This window comes from Gossypium hirsutum, chromosome D04, assembly GCF_007990345.1.
Source record: "Gossypium hirsutum isolate 1008001.06 chromosome D04, Gossypium_hirsutum_v2.1, whole genome shotgun sequence".
Classification (NCBI taxonomy): Eukaryota; Viridiplantae; Streptophyta; class Magnoliopsida; order Malvales; family Malvaceae; genus Gossypium; species Gossypium hirsutum.
In genome coordinates, this window is record NC_053440.1 from 24,730,723 (window position 1) to 24,748,440 (window position 17,718).

A 17,718-nucleotide genomic window follows, 5' to 3' on the forward strand; every position below is an offset into this window, starting at 1 on the left:
TTATCTATTGTATGATTGTACATAGCCAAAGACGACTTTGAACATAGCCAAAGACGACGTTGAGCTATTGAAAGGGAAAGGAAAAGCGAGAGTCGTCGATGAGTGACTCGAGATTTATGATTTATATTTTTATAATTTAGGATAGATTTAATTGTTTGTATATACATGTTAATTGCATGATCAAATATCGAGAATAGATCAGAATGTCATTAATGAATACAACAACAAATTTGTCTAAGTACGGTCTGAATATTCTGTTCATCAAGTACATAAACACAGTAGGTGCATTAGTCAAACCAAATGGCATCACAAGAAACTCATAATGTTCGTACCTGGTTCTAAACGTAGTTTTCGGCACATCAGAGTCTTTAACCCTTAGCTAATAATAACCAAAATGAAGATCGATCTTTGAAAACATTGTTGCACCTTTTAGCTAATCAAACAAATTATTGATACGTGGCAATGAATACTTATTCTTGATCGTGACTTTATTGAGCTATTGATAATCTATACATAATTGCATTGACCCATTTTTTTCTTAACAAACAAAATATGAGCACCCCAAGGAGAAAATCTGGGCCAAGTAAAGCCCTTATCTGTCAACTATTGCAACTGTGTTTTCAACTCTTTTAATTCTATAGGTGCCATTTTATATGGAGCTATCGATATCGGAGATGTTCCCGACAGCAATTCAATAGGAAACTCAACCTCTCTGATTGGTGGTAACCCTGGTAATTGCTCTGGAAATACATCTATGGACTCATACATAATCAAAATTGATTCTAACTTCAATTCTAAAACCCTAGAATCAAATACATAAGCGAGATACTCTTCACAGCCTTTTCTAACATATTTCTGTGCCGACATAGCTGAAATAAATTAGATGCACTATCCAGTCTATCTGATTCAATTCAAAGCTTTTCACCGTTTTGACACTTTAACACAATATGCTTTCATCTACAGTTTATAATACCATCATGCAGAGTTAACCAGTCCATACCCAGAATCACATCAAACTCATCAAAGGGTAATAACATCAAATCAGTCGGAAAGTTGCAACCTCGAATCATCAAAGAACAACTTTTACAGACTTTATCGGCTAATACATACTGACCTAAAGGATTCGTTCCTTTAATCACAAACTCAATAGACTCAAAAGGTATTTTCTTATCTGAAACTAAATTTGTGCATACATATGAGTGCGTTGACCTCGAGTCAATTAAAGCATTAACATTAGTATCAAAGATAGAAATGTACAGGTGATCACATCAGGTGTTGAAGCTTCCTCTTGGGCGCGAATCACGTAAGCTCTAGCTGGTGCCCGTGCCTCATTCTCATAGCAGAATCTTTCGTCCCACTACAACTGTTACCTGTATTTCCAGTGTTCCGGGGTGGTCTCCCTCTCGCAGCAGTATTACTCGATCCAATCTTTTTCTTTATCAAACCTGATGCGAACCGGCCCGGGTTGATCGAGTCATTTCACGTAGTTGCCCGATCATCGACGAGGAGTATCGTACCAAAGGAATGGTTTGTTTGTAATTGGCTAAAATATGAAGTAAAGTGATGGATATAGGTGCACAAAAAGGTTAAGTAGGACATGGATAGGTTTGGCAACAAGGAGATTGAGGAAGATGGTTAATTTGTTTGGCTCGGTTTAAGGATAAAATAATAAAGATAAAATATAGGATATTCAGTGGGGATGGATAAGTGAGCTTAAACACCAAAAATGATTCAACACTAAAGAGTGTCACCCCGATTTCTATTCGGTTCAAGGTGGGTTTACGGAATTGTAGAAGGGTTGAGCGCCACACCAAAATAAGGTGATAAGTTCGAAAGAGAACGATTGACGCCACTAGCGCACTAGATAAGTCAGATTGAAACTTGTACAAATTTAGAGAGGAGAAAACTCACTCTTTGATCAAAGTTCATTCACAAATGATCAAAAGTCAAAAGTCATTTTACAATGAAAATAATCAACTATTTATAGCCATGACATTGGCTAGCCGAATGGACAAGCAAAGATGCTGAATGGTTAGCAAAATTAAAGCTAAATAGGCTGGAAAATTCTATGAAGCTTCCTAGAACGTCCTTGGGAAGTTTCTTAGCTTGGAAGGCTCAATAGTCAGCTTATAAATGGAGTCCATTCAGCTGGGCATTAATGGAAGGATGGTGAGCTGAAATGTCTTGGTAGATTCGGCCTAGGTGCTTGAATGGCTTTAATTGAAGTTCCTTGTTCAGCTGAATAATTAAGGAGCTTTAATTGGCAGCTTGGGTATTGTAATGGTCACCCAAGTATGAAAACGAATTCAAACAGCCTTGTGTGTGTGAAAACAAAATTCAGGACAGCCTTGTAATGTGAACGGAATGTGCAGTTGGTGTGAAAGCTTTCAAGATAACTTTGGGGAGCTAACCGGCCACTTTGGGAAGAAAAACCAGCAGCTAATCTTTGGCCATTCAAATCCACGAAAAGGTGCTTTGAAGAGCTGAACCATCAAATCACTTATTGTCGTCCCAGGCAATGAACCTGCAGCAAAATTAATTCAGCAAATTAACTTACTTTAAGGCACATTAATTCAGCAGCTCAAGACACATTAAAATCGAGCTTAAACTAAGAAATAATTATAACACATATTTAAACTAAGTTACTAATTAATTTCAGCTGTAGCTGACATATTTAAAACAGGTAATAGGCTGGACATATTAAAAGCATGTGATAAATTCAAGCACATTTAAATTCAGCTGAAACATATTAAAATTATGTATGAACTAACACTTAATTAAAAATGACCACAAGTTTAGACACATTTATTTAGACTAAACTATATTAACTAATTGAATCAAATAAAATTTATTCCAGCAACAAGAAGCATGAATTTAAATAAATTGAAGTCCAAGCTCAATGAGCTGAAAAGAAATTAAACCGAGCTCAAACGAGCTGAATTAAGCTCATGTGAGCTGAAATAAAATTTGGGTGAGCTGAACCAAGCTAAATGGAGCTTGAGGAGCTGAATTAAAGCTGAAATCATGGACGTCCCTGGCCAGGATTGTATCAAAACCTTTCAGGGCAATCTCTAAAATAATGATCATATGAACCGCATTTAAAACACGACCTGTCTTTCAGTCTGCATTCATCAAAGTGTCATATATTACATTGCTAACATTTAGGCTTGTTGTTTCTAACACTGCCCACAGTTGCTACGGATGTAGCCTGAGGTTTCGAGCTCAAATCTTGTTTTCCTCTATTTCTCCCAGAATAACCCACCGAAGCTAATGGACGAATATGATATTCTTTTGACTTCCTCGATGAAGACGAGAATGAATTTCCCATAGGCCTTTTTCCCAAATCACGAGCCTCAGAATCATCTTTTCTTTTCACTTTGCTAAGTTCCTTAGCCTTGGGTGCTCTTTCAACCAGAATCACGAATTCTTTTAGCTCAAGAATCCCAACTAATAATTTGATATCCTCATTTAGACAGTCTTCAAATCGAGTGCAAGCAACCTCTGTTGGTACATATTCCCGGGCATACTTATTGAGTCGCACAAATTCTCTCTCGTATGCAACTACTGACATACGACCTTGCTTCAATTCAAGAAACTCTTTGCATTTCTTATTGAGGAATCTCTGACTCACATATATCTTTCAGAACTCTATCTGGAAGAATTCCCAATTTACTTTATCCCTCAGTACAACCGCAATCAAAGTGTTCCACCACTGATAAACTGAGTCTTTCAACAGAGAAACAACACATTTCAAGCATTCAATTGGTGTACAAGACAATTCATCGAAAACTTTCACTGTGTTTTGTAACTAGAACTCGACTCTCTCTGAGTCATCTTCAGCCATTCCTCGAAACTCTTTAGCCCCATACTTTTGGATTTTATCAACTGAAGGCTTACTCACTCGTACTGGTTCCAAACTCTAAGGAACTACGAGAACCAGTTGGGGTACGAGTGGGGGTGGAGGTCGTTGAGCCATTGGGTTCGTTCACACGAACTTTGAAAACCACTCAGAAATCGTCTGGAAGAACATGTTGCTTCTGAAGCTTAGGATTTATAGTGACAAGCATAAGACATCCAACATCTACCATATCATCGAGATGCTTCTTGTAAACATCTCTATCAACCCTCGAGGCACTAATAGGTGGTTCACTAGGAAGGGGTTGTTCAATAACATATAATTTTCGTTCTTGTTTGAGGACAATCCTCAAGTTACAGAACCAGTCAAGGAAATTCAAACCATTCAATTTTTCCTTTTCAAGGACCGATCCCAATGAAAGTGAATTTGTGTTTGTAGCCATAATATATCTACAACAATGAAATATGCGAGTGAGTAAATTTACTAAGTTTATATTAATCATTAAAATGATTTTATTAAATGATGTTCCCACTATTTTATTCAAAATTAACAACCCCCATATTTTAATTTCGAAAAGACTTTCTCAACAGTTTTTCTAGTGGGTAAGGATCCATATTTAACCTCCTCTTAAGTCAGCTTTGGTTTTACTCTCAAGATTATGGTTATTTAGGTAAGCAACACTTGCTAATTACATCACATGTAACTCCTAAATATTGGGTGAACAACTCTTGTTTTAATCATCTTATGATTTATCCAAATTACTTGCCTCTAGGTTTCTAAACTTATTAGAGTAACCTAGTTCAGTCACTAACCAATGTTTCAACTAGCGAATGTCACTTGCTTATTCTTCACATTTAACTAAGATAGATACTAGTACTTTGTTTTAGGAGAGCCTACATAGTATCGATTGAGGCCTTAATGAGGGAAATGATTGGAATGCAATGTTGACTTAATATTTTGATTGAGGAAATTTTATTAAGGTTGTATCTCACCAATTATGGTCTACTTTAGTCCTTTAATTGATCTCATCAATTAATATGCTTAAAATTTGGCATGTTTTAGACATCCATAACATCTCATACATGAATAAATAAAGCAGTAAATAAATGCAATAGTTATAGCCCATAAACTAAGGTGGTTCCTCTCAAACCAATGGGAGAACCAAAAGGAAACCTAAAGGTGTAAGCCGCTTCACAAGCTTCTTGTCTACTTTAGTTGGCCCACTTTTCTTCTCATTTGACCCACAGTAAATCATGCAATTTTCAATTTGTAGAAACTCATTTTACATATGAGGGAGTGAGATGAGAAGAGAAATACAAGAGAAAAATAGTAAGGTATGACATGCAGGTCGTATTTATAAGATTTACAACCTTTTTAAATAATAAAATAAAATAGTTATCGGGCTATAACCATGCATTTCCAAACACCGTGCAAATCAACCATAACATACAACATACAACATACTTGTAAAATAAAATATGTTATGTTTTATTCTTTAGTCGATTGTTAAAAATAGGACAACGGTAAATCTGGGGAACAGTGGTACGGACCTTGTCGCACAAGTAAAATTCTAAATAGGATTACTGGAAAAACTATTGTTCCCTTTCAAAAATTCCAATAAGTTAACTGTTAACTTCAATGAAAACCCCACTGCTCCTAAACATATTCGTTAACACTTAACAAACATTGTATTAATCAACCGTAATTTTTTTGTTAAATAGATTACATGCATCAAATATACATATAACAGATTGAACAAATTGAAACGAACAACATGCATATTATACGACTGCATCAACCATTAAATTTAATCCCAAATCAGTGTTGTACAAGTGGCTCTGATACCACTATTTGGTCGTCGAGATGCCTCGTGGCGTAGTGGAAAAAATTATTCCAGCAATCCAAACTAGGAATCCATGCACGAGGAATGAATTGAGAAGAAAAGGTTTGAAAAATATACCTTTCGTACTCTGAAAAATAGGAAGGAACCACTGATGTTTTAATCCCTTTGCACCTTGTCGGTCCAAAGCTGCAACAAAATCATCTCGGCCTCTACGTAGTCCACCTTGTTGAGAACGAACGAATAAAAACTCTCACTGAACATTTCAGAGGGTTTTTTTTGAAAAGAAATGTGGTTACTAGACCTAGTTTCTTTTCTTTTGTGGTTAATTTTGGTTAACACTTTTCTGCACCCTAGGGTTTTATTTTAGGATTCCTTTCCTTTTATTTAATATCCCCTAGAAAATAAAAACGGAATCCCTTTTTTGGTGCCAAAATATATATGAAAATATCCCATTGTAATATCCTTACCAAAAGACATTAATTTCCATATATATTTTATGTTTGATCGAAATTAATTATTATAATACTTTATTTTTATAATTTCAGTAAACAAATTATAATTAATATTTTATATGAATCAAATTCATACATTTATTTTAATTATATTCTCTATTCTTATACAACAAATTTGTACATATATTGTGTTTATTATTTAACTGTCAAATTAAATTAATTTAATAATTAATATAACTCTCGTGATAGTTAAATTTAATGCAAATTGTGTTTAATTCTATTCGTTTCAACCATAGGGTGTATAACATTGGTAGTAATACTAGAACACTTCTAACGTTACAAGTAATGAGTGACATCTAGCAATGCATCATCGCTACCTAAGTTATAAGAAGTCGTGGTTCAACATAACCTTTTTATGATAAATTTTCATGTATTATATCCTTTTGTCCTTTATTTCTCGATTGGACACAAGTCATGGAATAGTCACATTTGCAAAGTCCAATCTCATGTTTCTTGATACCTGAAGTATACTACAATAAACAAATAAGTGTAATATATCATATTAACTTATTTGAGAATGGCCATGCATTTCTAGTCTCACTTCATCAAGTGGCTTAAGATATTGCTCCCATTATGTAAGAGGGACAAATCCTATCTTGATCAATCATATCCCACTTTATAGATTGTGACATACCCAACACCAGTCTTTATAGTACAACATGTTAAAGTAAACGTTTAACTGTATCAAAATATACGACTCACTATGTTGGAACAATGATGATCTCAAGTCTAAGGATCGTAGACATAGTTATCACTATGAGTAATGTTGTGACTATTACATAAAAATCCAAGAAACATACTCATAGCGGGTCAGTCCAATATGTTGTTCTCTAACATATACTCATGTATTGATTTTAACATCCCTATGTCAATGACAACACTTTGCCATCATTCAACTACATGTTGTCTTAATGGATTATTATTGTCCAAGCCCACAATAATACTCGACTATGGACCTTTTAAGAATAATCATATTATTCTTAGGACATTATTATAAAATAGTTTATTTATATACACAGAAAAGAAATTGAAATAATAATGAAAATGCCTTATATTAATAAATTAGTTAAAACAAATATGTTATTACAATCATCTCATGATTGATCTTTGGGCATACTCTAACACTAGGATCGTCAAGCCTAGGTTTAAGTTCTTCCTCTCCCAAACACCTGATCTACTAAGAAATTCTATCCTTCAATCAATTAATAAGATTAGAACAATTGAAACATGTGAGATATGTAAAAAGCATAACTTGATTCTAATCTTTACAGATACATTCAATTAAACAATGTTAACGAAAGAGATATAAAGAATAGAATAAAGGAAAAGAAATTCTTATGGATTTATCGATGAAAGCGTGGCTCTGGAACAATCTCCACTTGCGAAAGTCTCACTTCAGAATAAGATCTTCCGATTACAAAAACATAAAATATCGTAAGTGAAAGCTAAGAACAAAATAAAAACCTAAGAATAATTTTTGTCTCCCAAAAATTATGTTGTTTAAACTGACTACAATGGCCTTTATATAGGCTAAACTTAGAATTTTAAAGTGCCTTAATTATCCTTGAAGTCCTTAGAGTCTGACTAGGAAAATACTCCTATTTTCCCTCAAAAACACAACTATCCCATGCAGGGACTTTTTGGGTTGCGTAGGGGTGGTGTTACAACATAGGCCTGCAGTGTTGCAACATCGAGGGCAGTTTCACTCTAGGACTTGTTTTTGCTTTTGTCTTCGATGTTGCGACATCAGTGTCTTGGTGTTGCGACATAGGCATTAGTTTTGGCTTGACAGTGCATCTTTAGCTCCCGATTTGTCCTACAAGACCATGTAACCTTATTTAGATACATAATGTAATAAAAACTACGAAAAATTGCTACTTTAAGCATGAAAACGTAAATATATACTAAGATTCTTTGATTTAACTATTAAACAAGCTAAAATTATGTGTAAAAAGGATGTAAATAATATTGTAATTCGTGGCAGATCACTCTTCCACACTTAACTTGTTGCTTGTCCTCAAGGAACTAAAACACATATTTGGGAATAAAAAAAATACAAAAATGACTTGATTTCTTTCCTTAAACAAGCTAGAGTTAGTGAAGATGGATTTAAAATAAGAACCTCACACCTAAACTCCCCCACACTGAACTTTTTGCTTATCCTCAAGCAAACCAATTCTAGACACATAGCATGAAATAAGAAGGCGTCCCTTGGATTTTATTACTACTATGAACATGGTTGTCAAATATTAAAGGTATAACAATTCTTATTGCACATGTAACTTAATCTTGATAGTTCGATGCCTTGAAATTTTTTAAAGTAAATTAGGATTAGTTTACAAAGTTACATTACTAACAAATTAGAAATAATTCTCATGACCAAATGTTTAACAATATCACCATAAATCAAACAGATATGTAGCAAGCACAACCATGTGAATAAAAAACATTCATTAAATAAAATTGTTAGCAATTCAAAAATATTATGCACAAAGAATTCTTAAGTCACATTAGTCTTCTAGGCTTGTAATGTTCTGAGGCTTAGGACGATATGAGTTCAAAGAAATATATGGCTGAAAACGATTCAAACACTAGAAATAGTTAGACACATGACATTGTTCCCTCTCTCCCCCCTTAATGTCCCATATAAGCTCATCGCCTTTTGTCTCCCTCTCTCACCTACCTTATCTCTCAATGTAGTAAGATACAATATAATACTAGTAACTATGGTCAACTTAATGAGTTCTTGTGCATAGATGATTGACTTTTCTCTCACTTTTGTGACTTTTAATTTTGTCACTTTGACTTTTTACTCTTTTCTCAATCACAATGCTTTTGTTTCCGTTCTATACTTTTTCTTCTCATTTTTTTCTTTTGAATTTCTCTAGATTTTTTTTGCACATTATTGCACGACCTATAATCGCTGAATCACATTGTTTCTTCATTTTTCACTCTCTTTTTTTGAAACCACTGTGATGTACCTACCTAAACCCTCAGTAGCTATGGCCTGACATCTATTTTGTAATGTATTAAATGACCAAGGATAGGGAAGAGTTTAAGTTTTATGTGTGGTCTTTGGGTTTCAGCTTTTTTGGTTCATAAAAAAAGAGTTATCAGGCTCAAATAAAAATGCTAGAGATTCATAGCATTCAGGTATTGTCATTTGAGAACTGACTATTCAAACAATGCCTTTGGTCATCCCTAAGCATCTCGCCATAAACAATTTCTAGAAATGCTTCAAATTAAACCGAAAGAATAATAATCAATTCTAGCATTCATGTTTCTACGACTATCTATAAGACTTATATCTCATATGGCATAATCAAACATTCTTACTTAGGTACTTCTAAGCTATTATGCAATTTAACTAGGTAACCTAAGCAATTTCCCTTAAAAATAATCAAATTATCTTATATTAATAAAAAATTTAATGCTTGACAAGAACCATTACATACTTTATTATCTTCAACAGCTATTCATAGTATTAATATAGTCAAATCACCATGCAAAAATAATATTTTTTTAAGTAAATAAATAATTAACTAAAACAAAGTAAAAACACATAAACTAATTCCATGTTCTTTTCCCCACACTTTAGAACATACATTGCCTTTAATGTAAAATAATTAAAGAGCAAACAAGAAAACCTCCCTGAGTAGGCTGAGTTTTTATTGTTATGATAATTTTGGAATTTGTGTGCTCTAAGAAGACGAAAGAGTACCTAAAAAAATTCAACAAAAAGAAATATGAAATATAACATAAAGAAAATAAAAATAAAAATAAGAAAAAAAGAAGAAGTGTAGATAATGGATGACAGAACGTCTAATAATTTTTAGAAGATCTTAGGCCTTCAATGTTGCTAGGTACGTTTTGTTTAGGATGTCGTGATATTAGGGTGCAATGTTGCGACATCGAGCCCAGTTTTTGGCTTCTTTGATTTTTTCGGTTATCACTCCATGGTATCTACACCTGCTATGGGAAAAAAAAACTAAACACAAACTAAGATAAATATAAATAAAAAACTAACCAAATTTAAAGCAGGAGATAGAAATTCTTTAAAAACTGGATGATTCATGTCGCCATCATAGAAGAACTTCCAGCTGGTTCTCGACACTTTGATTCGACGTTTGCTCCTCTATCGATTCCATTGATATTGTCTTATTTTTTACCGTAGCAACATCCACATTACAAGCCACATGGTACCAAATCTGAGCCAACCCCAAATCATTTTCAGGGGTATTATTACCTCAAGCTTCCTACCCTCCATGTCGCGAAGTTTTGGTTAGTTAAGCTTTATTTCCCTTGTTGAATGAGAACGAATCGAACTCTTCGGTTGACACCTTACCTACTATGGCTAGAAAGTGTATTGGCTCTTCTAAAATTTCATTCAAGATTGGTTTAAGTTCTATGTTAGTGGTTACTTCTACTTTTACGTTAGTGGCTACATCTACTGTCCTGTCTGATTCTACGTCAATTGGATCAGAGACTGCTTCATCCATATTAAATTCATCCCCATGATCTCTAGTTCGAAACTCTTGTTGATTGCTATTGTATAATTTAGGGTGGTCAACGATAAAACAAGGGTCCTCTGAACATCATGCATGACCTTTTCCCTTGGATTAGCTCCTCAGATATTTCTTGCAATATTTTCGTCATCTGTTCCATCATGTCTGACATGTTTGATAGTCTTTCGAAGTTGGACGGCTCAGTAGTTTCGCATGAGGGCATCTTATGCAAATCACAAGGAAGATCATATGAGTGTTTGGGCATATCATCATTTTTGTCATCCAACTCATAAAGAGGTTCATATGAGTACTCATTGTCCTCAAACCTTTATCATCACTCCATTGGTTTGTCGAGGCTCCATTCGAACAACCTGTTATGTAATTTCATTCATCGTTCCAAAAAGTCCTTTCATCATTAAACAACCTATAATCAAAATTTTCCATAATTAAATCTTCTAGTCAACAAGATAAATAAAAAAAAGTTGAAGAAAAAAATAACAACTAATGAATAAAAATTAATACACTATCTAGCTCGTTCACCTTTCGACTAATATTATTTACAAGTAATTGATTCAATAATAATTATCACCATCGCAATCCCCAGTAATGATGCCGACAACTTGACTGCCTCCGGACGTACTAACATCCAGAGTGTGAATACAGCTACAAAATGTATGGAATTGAGGCGATGTTCGCAAGTATACAGGTCAGGTTGTAATATAGTTACAACAAAGTAGGTAAGTACTCTGAGGATTGTACCTAAGGGATTGCAGTTTGGAGAAAATTGCTATCAAGCCACAATGGAAATAATTACTAATCTACTTGAGTCACGAATTAGTAGTGTTAATATGGAAGCAAGATGATAATAATATTAATAAACTAAATAGATTAAAATAAACCTAAATCTATTCCGAAGTTCATGTATTAGTTTCTCCTATCCCTTGTTTCAACTACACGAGTTCTTTTATTCTAGATCCAATTATTTTACCTAATTAATTATTGATGTTCTATTGAACCAACTAGTTATTAACCTAGTTGCGCCTCTTGGCATTCAACTATTTGAATGAGTTAGCAAGAACTACTTATCTCTTGATTGATAAGCCATACCAATTTTGGGTTAATTCCCACCTAAATGACTTCCTAGGGTCATCAAGCCTAGGGTTTAAGTTCTTCCTCTCCCAAATAACTAATCCGCTAAGAAATTCTATACTTCAACCAATTAATAAGATTAGAACAGTTAAAACATGTGATATATGTATAAAGCATAAACTGATTCTAATTTTTACACAAACATTCAATTAAACAATGTTAAAGGAAGAGATATAAAAAATAGAATAAAGAAAAAGAGATGCTTATGGATTTATCAATGAAAGCACGGTTTCAAAATGAAAACTAAGAGTACCCTAAGTGAAAACTAAGAATGAAATAAAAACCTAAGAATAATTTTTGTCTCCCCAAAATTGTGTTGTTTAAACTGATTACAATGACCTTTATATAGGCTAAGCTTAGAATTTTAAAGTGCCTAAATTATCCTCGAAGTCCTTAGAGTTTGACTAGGATAAATAATCCTATTTTCCCTCAAAAATGCAATTATCACGTGCAGAGACTTTTTCGGATGCGTAGGGACGGTGTTGCGATACAGGCTTGCAGTGTTGCAACATCAAGGACAGTTTCACTCCAGGACTTGTTTTTGCTTCTATCTTCGATGTGGAGATATCGATGTCTTGGTATCGCTACGTAGGCATCAGTTTTGGCCTAAAAGTGCATATTTAGTTCCCAAATTTGTCCTACAAAACCATGTAACCTTATTTAGATATATAAAATGCAATAAAAACTACTAAAAAGAATAAATTACCACTTTAAGCATGAAAACATAAATATATACTAAGATTCTTTGATTTAACTATTAAACAAGCTAAAGTTATGTGTAAAAAGGATGTAAATAATAGTGTAATCCGCAACATATCAACATATTAATGAAATCAACATTCAAATCATGCTCAATATTGCAACATTTGTTGGGTCTTAGCCATCACAGATCACTATTTAATAATTCGATGTTGCTCACTCAAGCTATTGAGAATCTACAATTTATGTTGGATCTCAGCCATCGAATAAATCTCTAATCACGATTCCCATTCTTCCTTTTTAGAACCATAATGACTTTCCATTCATATCTAAACGATTTATTAAATTCATAACGGTTCTATTACCAATTTTGTATAATTTTAAACTTTGTAACCGTATACACGAATTACTTATTTCAAATAACAATTTTCGATACATTTTAAATTTGCAACATCATCATATACATGCTATCCAACCACATACCATTCCCACATCTATTCAGTGTCATGATTCTCTTCATATTTATCAAGTATTTCTTATTTTATGATTTAATCCATTTGATATAAAAAGTCATTAAATCTACAATTATCTATATTTAATATATATACAAAAACACAATTAAAATATAATACGAAAATACAGTAACTTCCATATGGACTTACCTGGAAAATGGCAACTATAAAGTTTCAGGGACTAATCTGTAATTTCTTCTATTTCCCTATTAACTTCCGATAGATTTAATTCCAAATCTATAATGATTCATTATAATTTATAAATTTGCAAAAAATGTATAACATCTTAGTATATGTATATAACAACTTAATTTCATTTTATACAATTTCCCTAAAGTTTTGCATTTTATTCAATTTAGCCTTTAAAACTGAAATAGTTATATCTTTCAAATTCAAGCTTTGTTCTACAATTTGATTTCAATTCTATCCCCATACAACCCTTTAAATTATATAATCTTACTAATTTTGAAATATTTTTTTAGTCCCTATACACTAAATTAACGATTTTAATTTACAAATAAATCATTTTTTTCATATTAAAGCATCAAATCTAACCAAATAATACCAATTTCATCAAACTATCATCAATGGTAACATTTAGAAATTTCAAAAGTTCCAAAAACTAACACCTGTGTTAGCTAGATTAAGCTACAACAATCTAAAAAACATAAAAATTATGAAAAACGAGTTTCAAAACCCTTACCATGCAAAGAAGAAAGTTTGGTCGAAACCTCCATAACTCCAAAAATGGCTTTTGTTTTTCTTCTTTAATTCTTCCGTGAGAGAGAGCAAATGAGAATACGATGATTATTTTGTTTTATGTTTGATTTCCTTTTATTATTAATTTAATATATAATAAACATATTTTCACCTTAAACCATGTTCCTATCATCCACTATTATTCTATAGTAGTCAAATTGCCCATTTGGACCTTGAATAAATCTTAATAAAGCCTCTTAACTAATAGGAATCGATAATGATTAACTTTTACGGTTTTTATGAATTAGTCCTTATACCTTAATTAACCATTCAATCACTAAAATTTCTAAACCAAATTTCAATTTACCTATATAAAAACTTCGTAAATATTTAATAATAATATTTACAGGATCGGTTTACAAAAACGAGGTCACGAAACCTTATTTTTTAGAATCACTTGACTTTAGAGTCAAACCACTTGTACTTAGTTAGCTATCTAGTTAGCAAAACTTACCAAATCAAAATTTAATAAAACACTATAATAAACTCATAAATATTAATAAATAATACTTACAGACTCTCTCGTTGAAATTCTGGCCTTGAAACCACTATTTTCGACAGCACTAGAAAATGGGTTGTTACAACTCTCCTCAATTAGGAAATTTCATCCTTGAAATTTCTACCTGAAAATAGGTTAAGGCACTATACGAATCTTTCTCAAAAGTCCCATACTACCTCTACTATCCCAAATTGAACTTTCTTTTCTTTTTTGCCTCAAGAATTCAATATCTTTCTTTTCATATTAGCCTTATATTTCTGACGGTCTAAGGCATTTATTTCAACAGTTTCATTCAATTCTGAATTTTACTTTGTTTTCTGTATCAAATTGATCTCTATCAAGATTCTTTCATTTAATTCTGAAAAATCTCACAGAGTCCTTTATTTCCATCTGACGTTGAAACCATTCTTTCTAGTTTGCCAACAAATTGAGGATGACATTCAACTACAAGTTTTGATACTTTTCTTTCCCTACTCAGTCATCAGTACAATTGTTTTATATAATCATACATTCAAATACTGTTCTGACGAAAAGAATAAATACGCCTATGAACTTTATGTAAGTTATCTCAATTTACGTATGAAACTCCTTGAACACAAGATTGATTTTGAATGTAAATTATCGTCATCACTGATATTAAATTCCTAAATCTATTCACTTTCAACTGTTTAGGATTCTACTGGTATATACATCTGATCAGTCAAAAGTAATATATTCTATAGCGGTTTCATTATCAACAGAGTTGTCAATAAAAATCCTTTATCAAATCATCTATAATACCCAACTGATATAAAAAATTCATCCACTTCCATATCATTCTTCGGAGGTCTCTAGTTTTCAATTGTTGAAATTTTATTCAAATCAATGCAAATACCTTTAACTAAAAATTACTTGTCTCTAGAGTTTCTACTTCTCAAAATCAGATTTTTTTACTTGCTAAATTTCATATACATTTCTCCCTCTCATATGACTTGTAATATTATTTTCTATGTTGTTCATACTCAGTTTCACTTATTGAATAATTCAAAATATTATCAATAAATATAACAAAAATTATGTCTATACGTGGCTGAAAGCTCTGCCCTTTGAATTCATTATCCCAAACAGTGTTACCAGATACTCATAATGTTTGTACCATGTCCAGATGTAATTTTCAATAAATTTATCAATACGTCTGATTCCTAATTCTGCTAATAATAACCTGATCAGAAGTCATTTTTCATAAGCATGATAACTGTTTTTAACTGATCAAACAAGTCATTAATATTGGACAACTGATACTTATTTTCCATGATAATTTCTTTTTTTACAAAAACACAAGAACATTTCAAAGCAACACACTCAAACAACCAAATTCTCAGTCTAATAGTTCTTTGTACCTAAAATTTTTGTTCTTTCAATTCAGCCGATCCCATTTTGCACGGTGTAATTGAAATTTGAGCAATTTTGGGTGTCATTTCAATTACAAATTCAACTTTCTCATAGATGATAGGCCTAAAAATTCTTCGGAACACATCAATGCATTTTACTAACTGTTGTCTCTCATTCTGTATTTGTTCTTAATACTATGAGTTTAAGATGACTAGATATGCTTCACATCCTCTTCTGACTAGATCCTAGGTCGATATCGGAAGTATATTACCAAACATACAATAGGTTCTGAAAACTTTAACATTAATCGCTTCACTATTCTAATATCTCACGGTATCTATTTCCATTTACAATTAACCACCATATCTTGCGCAGACAATAATCAATCTATTCTGAGACTGACATCAAATTTATCGAGTACCAACAATGCCAGATCGATAAAAGATTTATAGCCCCATATTTTTAGTTAACACATGATATAAAAATTACTATTTATAACACACTGACTCAACAGATTCATTATTCTAACCTCATATTCGGTCAACTTTACTAATATACTCTTTTCAATTACTAATGCAGTGCAATTATATGAACATGCTAAATCAGGATCAATCAAGACTTGTATAATTATATTGAAAGGAGAAGAATTTATGCCATTAGTTACACTGGGAGCTGTAGCCTCATTTTTAACTTGAATCACATAGGTTCTTGCAAGTGTGCGAGTCTTAGGTCTCCCAGCTGCATTTCTAGTTCCATTACAGTTGGCTCTCATAGTATTTCTAGATCCCGATCTTTTGCCTTTCAGTGGAGTTATTTTTTCTTTTAACAACCTGTTCTAAACCAGTCTCAAATTTATTCAGGCAATCATTTCGAAAATGTTCAATGGAACCACACAAAAATAAGATCCTTCCTTTAGTCTATATTCTCCATAATGGCTTTTGCCGCAGTGCTTGCAAACTATTTTATTCACATTTTGAATGTTACCTACACTGGCTGCTGGTATAGTTTTTCTGCTAACCCTGATGGAGTAGTTTAACGGCTAAATGCTTCTCTCGATTTCTTTGATGAAGGAGCTAAAAATGGTCCTGCTGCAGTCTGTTTACTGAAATCCTAAAATCTCATTTCATTTTGCTTCTTCTGGTTACAAATTTCATCCATTTTCTTTGCTCACTTAAACAAAACCACATATTCTCGTAGTTTCATTGTTCCAACTAACATTTGTATTTCATCGATAAATCCATCTTCAAAATGAATCCACATTTCATCTTCTGTCAGTACGATCTCATAAGCATATTTACCGAGTTGTACAAACTCTCGTTCATATTCAACTACTGATTTATTTCCTTACTTCAACTTAAGAAATTTTCTATTCTTCCTATCCAAGTATTGTTTACTGACATATTTCTTTCTAAACTCGGTTATGAAAAAGTCTTAGTTAACCTTGTCTTTCGGTACTCTAGCTGTCAACGTCGACCACTAGTGATAGGCCTCATCTTTAAGCAATGACTCATCACATCTTAAGGAATTATCGGGTGAACATGCTATTTCATGGAAAACCCTCTGAACATTTTCAAGCCAATATTCAGCCCTAGTCAGGTCATCTTTTATCTTGCCTCTAAATTTTTCGACACCATATTTTCTAATTTTATTAATTGGGGGCCGTCGTACAATTTCAGTATTTTGAGGACATTGGTGGTGCCACAGAAGGCACAACAGGGGGTAGAGGTTCCAGAGTCAGATGATTGGCTCACATGAATTCGGTAAACCATTGACTCAACATGCCGAAAAAGGCATCCTTGAATTTGTTTTCTGACATTTGTGGAATTGATAGACTGTGACTTGCTTCCTGCTCAAAAGCCAGTACTATCAAATTCATCATTGACGACATGGTTTAACTCGACTGACATCTTTTCGCTAAAAGAAAATAGGGTCAAACTGAATAAAAAAGCACCACATTATGCCAGGTTACTGTGGCATGTATTTTCTAGACTATAAACACGCTACGTTCAGTCC